This window comes from Nannobrachium achirus, assembly GCF_963921795.1.
Source record: "Nannobrachium achirus genome assembly, chromosome: 11".
In the NCBI taxonomy this organism is placed as follows: Eukaryota; Metazoa; Chordata; class Actinopteri; order Myctophiformes; family Myctophidae; genus Nannobrachium; species Nannobrachium achirus.
The window spans coordinates 35,529,240-35,536,070 of NC_137820.1; positions in this window are offsets into that span (position 1 = coordinate 35,529,240).

The following is a 6,831-nucleotide window of genomic DNA, read 5'->3' on the forward strand; positions in this document are numbered from 1 at the left end:
CGACCTGTGGTTGAAATTCAGTGTTGACTGGACCTTTTGTTTGTGATTTATGGCTATTGTTTGCAAAACGGGCCCCTCCCGCTAACTTTGGAAGCGCGTTACGAACGAACGTAATGGACTATCGCAATATCCCTTGAGTATGTTCATTGCATGGGTTCATAGATCATGTGTACCGTTTTTTGTGCAATTTGAAGAAAATATGTCGGAAAAGGAACAAAAAGTGTGTTTTGGAGAAAATTCAAGATGGCGGAAAATCTATCCAGGCGCAAATGGGCGTGGCCTATATCGGGAGATGCGTCTTGACCCAAGGAATCCAGGGAAAAAATAATTTTAATTTTCCGACCTACGGTTCAACAGTTACAGGCCAAAACGTAAAGTGGGCTGTTATAGCGCCACCATGAGGCCGAGTGATGTAATTATTTTTTGATTAATTCTTACAATCATTATGAACCTCCTCTCCAAGTCTTGAAACTGTAGCCCCTATGGTTTGCGAGAGAAAAATAATTGAATGTGAATTTTTGCTTTCTCCCATTATAAGTCAATGGGGACAATTTAATTCACTAATAAATTAATATCAATTAAACTATAGAACCTTTCTCTTAGCAAGTTACTAGCACACCATTCCCGAGTAAGCCGGTCGATTTGACATATGGCGCGAGTGTGTGTTGCAAAAACTGTGGGAGGAGTAGCGTGCCAAACTTTGGGGAATCGTATGGACAGACATAAATAAATAAATAAATATGAGCGAGAACAATAAGTGTCCCATGCTATGCATAGGCACACTTAATGAAGATAACATACGTGTGCTCGCCTTCCAGGCGAGCCCACAATTATCTACATACTGTGTGAGCATAGCAGATGTACTGTATACTGTGCATGATATCTGCATTTGTTATGTTGTAAATGGTGTTTAATTATGAATCATTTTATAATTATATCAAAATGTAAACCTTACAGATATTGTCCACAGCATGATTGAGAATGGTAAGCAGTGCTACACTTGCACGGATCCACAGTACTGCGGCGACACCCAGACAACCTTATCGTGTGTGAATCTTCAGGACCGCTGCATCTCAGGTACTGAGAGGCCATAGGGCATGGCAGTGGTGGCCATTTTCTGTTTCCATCGTTCCAGACCCCATTCATTCAGGATCCTGGTAAATCATGACCATAAAACATGAAGTCAGTGATGATGATGATGATAATAACCCTCATTTTCATTCAAATTCTCAGTTGTTATTATTCTCGTAGTGTTTTCTTTTTTTTTTTTTTACAAATCAAGACAATAGACTAAATTAATAGTGACTAGCCCTTACCCGTTCAAAGATATGAGCTCCAAAATGATGTGCAGTGTGTGGGTTATGGGATGTGCACTGTGCGTACAGTATATGAGGGATGGAAAGTAACTTTAACTGGTGCTTGCATGATAATATGTAGGAGCATCAATGTAAGAAATACCCGTTTCGTTTAATGGCTCCCCCCCCCCCCCCCCCCACCCGCCCACCCGCCTGCGCACACACCCGCCTGCCTGCCTGCACACACACACACACACACACACACACACACACACACACACACACACACACACACACACACACACACACACACACAGAGAGAGAGCAGGTTAAACATGTTGCCTCATGCTAGATGCAGAATAGATGTGCCTCATGCTAGATGCAGAATAGATAGTAGATACACCGTGTGTGTGTGTGTGTGTGCCCCCCCCGTGTGTGTGTGTGTGTGTGTGTGTGTGTGTGTGTGGGTTTGTGTGTGATTGTGCATGGCCTGAACAACAGCGCCCCTCCCTTAACATGTGTGGTCACAAAAGGTACTGTAGGCTAAATAGATATAGATACACCATAAAAATGCTATTATACAGCATACGATTTGTGAAAGTGACAAACGGGCTTCACAGTTATGTCAGGTGTGTTCATATGCTGATGGTGATGCGATTTCAGATCAATTGCTCCAGCCACTGAGGAGAAACGCTGTTTCAGACACTCACTCAGACATTCGCAAAATTATAGTATAGATATAGCTCTCCGTGCTGAAAAAAAGGAGGTTTTGAAAAAAATAGTATATTGTATCGAGAATCGAATCGAATCGTGACCTTAGAAGAATTGAAAGTTGAATTGAATCGTGGATTAGGCATATCATGACATAACAGTATACCACCAATTCATCTGCCACTGGCAGGTTTTTCAGTGTTTTCACCTTATTTTCGCAGTCAACATGAACGCACCATGTGGCCAGGATGTAAACAAAAAGCACATGCCCAGGTGGACTGTACTTTCACCCGGAAAGGAACATTTCCTATCATCCGGGTAGTTACATAGAAAAAAGCTTGTTTTGACCAAAAAACGCAATCTGGGAAAATAATCCGAGACAAATGGATTTATCTAAATCTGATAACATTTCGAGGGGAGTGAAACATTTTGGGATGACGACATTTCGGGTTGTATTCTGGGATTTGTAGTCCTGGGATCCCTCACGGTTAGTGTTTTCAGCGAATCACTGAGAACACGGACGTTACGCAGATCTACGTCAGCCAGACGGTCAGCCATTCTAACAGGACATGATGTAGATCAGGTCTTTGGCAGTGAATATGTTAATAAATAATATATTATTATTTTCACAGAATCAAATGTTTTGTGGTCATGATTCACCAGGATCCTCGATAGCTTATTCTACGCTTAAATAATTCATATAAATATTTTTGGAAATCTCTATGCGAAAAATGAATGGGGTCTGGAATGATGGAACCAGAAAGTACAGCTACTGCTATGCCCTAAGGCTTCAATATGACTGCCTTTTTGGTTTAAATATGATATTTCATATTTTACATTCCTCAGCTGAAAAGAATGCTAAATTTATTTTTATTTTTTTACTTTTTTGTTTGTTTTGTTGGATGTATTAACCTATTAAGACCTGAGGCCGATTCTGCAAATGCCCACAGTTAACAACAGTTTTCTGGAGAAAAAAAAAGTTAAAAATAAATAAATTGATATTAGAGATTTCTGCCTGACAGCAACAATACACAGCAAGCAACATAGGTTTTTCTGAAAACTGTTTTAAAAGCCATTTGAAGAAACTGCCCCAGGTCTTTAAGTGCAGACAGTAATATGTTTGTGTGTGTGTGTGTGTGTGTGTGTGTGTGTGTGTGTGTGTGTGTGTGTGTGTGTGCGTGTGCGTGTGCGTGTGCGTGTGCATGTGCGTATGCGTGTGTGTGTGTGTGTTCACAGTGCTGGACCATAACGGAGTCCAAAACGAGACCAGGATCGGCTGTGCCACCAAGAGCATGTGTGGACACGTGCCAGCCCTCCTGAACATTCTGATGGACACCAGCCTGTCTGAGAACTCTACAACAAGCTGCTGTGAAGATGACCTGTGCAACAGTGTCAAAACTCTTGAACCCACAAACACCGCTGTTAATCCTACAAGTCTTACCAGCCTCCTGCTGCTAGCATCAGTGCTGTTAGCCTCGTGTTTCTGCTAGACAGTTAAAAGAGAATTCCAGACTACCCACTTTCTTACGTTAATCTTATAATATAACAGAACAAGTGGTATTTTTTTATTATAATTATTATTTAATCGCAGCTCCGACCGCAAGTGGTGGGGTTTAACGGTTCTTGGGTTTTAACAATCATATCATTCATTACAGAGTAGACAGTAGAGTAGAACGTAGGCATACTAACAAGCTACCCTTGTGTTTGCTATGTGATGTTTGATCTATCATTAGCATATCTACTGGTCGCGTACAGTACGCATGCATGGCATCTGAGGTGATCTGTCAGATGAGCTGGCCCAGTGGATATTAGATGCTCAAAATATTAAATTATCATAATATTAAATGTAATAATTTGTCGATAGTATATATCTACCTGTGTATATATGATATGTGTGTGTGTGTGTGTGTGGGGGGGGGGGGGTTAAGTGGTTAAAATGACTTTTTTCCCTATCAATTACACAACCCATAAGCACTTTAATTCATAGTTATTGCGACCAAAAGTCGCAGTTTACCATGAGAAATGTCGCAGCTTGTCTCCGGCTGTCTGTCTGAGTCAGTCAGTACACATTTTTACAGTCTATTGGTTGGTTCCCTTGTCACTGTGACATCACAGATGATATCACAGGTGACATAACCTATGTAAAAGTCCATATATGGGTATTCCCCAGAATCCCTTTTATGCCCACATATGAAGATCCCTGATGTCATCGATATATATCACTGGCCAGATGGCCAAGACATGGCCCATATCTGTGTGGCTGGTTCGGATAGGGATCTCCATGTATGGGCATACAATATATTGTATGTATATGGATACATATCAATCTATAAATTAGGGAAACACACGGTGTCATCATCCAATGGGAAAACCCTTGGAAAGACACAGAGTGACATCAAACTATCGGGTGATGACGTCACCCAGGTCACGTCCCAGGCCATATATAAAGGCCACGAGAGGGGCCGTCTTTGCCCGTAGCCAATCAGATGGGCATAAACAGGCATATGTTCAAAAACCTTGAGGATTGGTGGATTGGTGAGCTTCACATGACATTTCAGCCAACCAGACTATAATCTCCAGAATATTTCAAGCTTCACGTGACATCATATCATAATAAAATGGGTGGAGTTGATAAAGCACGATTTTCCTCGATTGGCCGAGCCCTGACCCATCGGCTTTGCGGATTGGTCAAACCTCGCGGGACGTTTGTGCTGCCGAACACATATAAGTGCCAGCGATGATTTCAAACGCACATCAAAAGTAGAACTGCCAAAAGAAAAGATTGAAAATCAAGTACTTCTTGAATTAAAGGAGTACGTTGAAAGATATGGATCTGGACTGCCTGCAGAGCCATAGAAAAAACAATATACGTCAAAGTTCTCGCATCATCAAACACGAAACAGAACATAACATAGACAAACTAGAAGCTCATATCGCCAATACAGAGAATCTTTTGAATGAGGAGCGGGCGCAAAACTAAAATAAAAAATCAAACCTCGGTTCGAAGTGAATTCTTATTCTGTGTTCTAGAGCTATGAAATCTGTGTTCTAGATCTATACATTCTATCTTCTAGATCTATACTTTCTATGTGCTTTAATTCTATATTTTCATGAATTCTAAATGATGAATGAATGATTTTGTCTGGAGGGCCAAATTGTCATGTGAAGCTTGACCAATCCTCAATTCTGCATGCACGGGACAGACATGGGACAGACAAAGCCACACCTTGGAAGCGGCTTTCACCGCTTCAAAAATAAAATAAAAAGTCCATATATGGGCATTCCCAGAAACAAAATCCCTTTTATGCCCATATATTTCTGATTTCTGATGTCATCAATCCCAGGCCACTCTGATTTACACCCTACCTTCCCTGAAAACGATAATGTTAAGTCCATATAGGTGTATGGATATATTAATATAGGATAAAATAAATAAAATGTCCATATACAGTAAGGGCATTCCCAGATGATGCCCCCTCCATATACAGTATGGAGATCCCAAGGCATCAAACCCAGGCCCTAACTCGCCAAGGCCATGCTTGGCTTTACTAATTAACATACGTTTTATGCCCATATATGGAGATCCCTGTCCCAATGTCATCAATATTAAGGACATATCTGGGAATGCCCATATATGGGCATGTTTTGACATAACATTGTTGGCTATCATGCAGGGGTCTATATGGGTAACTGGGACGCCCTGAGGCGTCTTACTAGTTTTTGAAGCGGTGAAAGCCGCTTCCAAGGAGTGGCTTTGTGTGTCCCATGTCCATATATGGTAATTTCAGTCCAGAATGAACAGGTTTTATCAAAAACAAAATGTGTGTCCCATGTCCATATATGGTCATTTCAGTCCAGAAGGAACAGGTTTTATCAAAAACAAAATGTCTGTCACCTCATGTCCATATATGGTCATTTCAGTCCAGAATGAACAGGTTTTATCTGTCCCGTACGTCCAGAATATATGTGTGTAGTGTCCGTCCCGGTCTGATGATTGGATACTTTGAGGATTTAAGGAGCTTCACATGACAATTCGGCCCTCCAGATAAAAACATTCATTCATTCATTCAGAATAAAGAATGTATCTATGTGTTCCAGAGTTCATAACTCTGGAAAACATAGAATAAAAGTTCACCGCTTCACTTCGAACCGAGGTTTGATTGTTAATACATGTTTTATAAACACTTATTCATACTCAATTAAGGATTTATTAAGGTAGTTACTACTCGTTATTTGAGTATTTTCTGTGAGACCATCTAAAGTGAGGACTATCTATCGTATCTTGTACCAGGCTTGTTTTGACTGATGAAAAATTGTCCATGTTGTGCAATAGGCTTAACATAGAAAAGTGTGATGCATTGAGACACAATAACTCACTTTCTGTTTCAGATAATTTAGGGCACCCCTTCTAGGATGTCTTAGGATGACCCAAGGGACAACACTGTTTTCAATGTAGTCAATAACTCACCTACTGTTTCAGATTCCTTTGGGCAGCCCTTCTAGGATGATCTTTCCATATTTCATAATGCATTGCTATCTGATCTGTGCACAAAATAAAAATCAAACCTCGTTTCGAAGTGGAGCGGTGAATCTGTGTGTGTGTGTGTGTGTGTGTGTGTGTGTGTGTGTGTGTGTGTGTGTGTGTTTGTGCCTGCACAACAGCGCCCCTCCTTTAACTTGTGTAGCCACTCAAGGTATTGCCAGGCTACAGACATACCCAGCCAGCCAGCCAGCCAGCCAGCCACATAGCCAGCCAGCCACAGACATACCTGTCTATTGGGAGCGCTTTCACCGCTCCAAAAATAAGGACATAGCATAGTGAGAT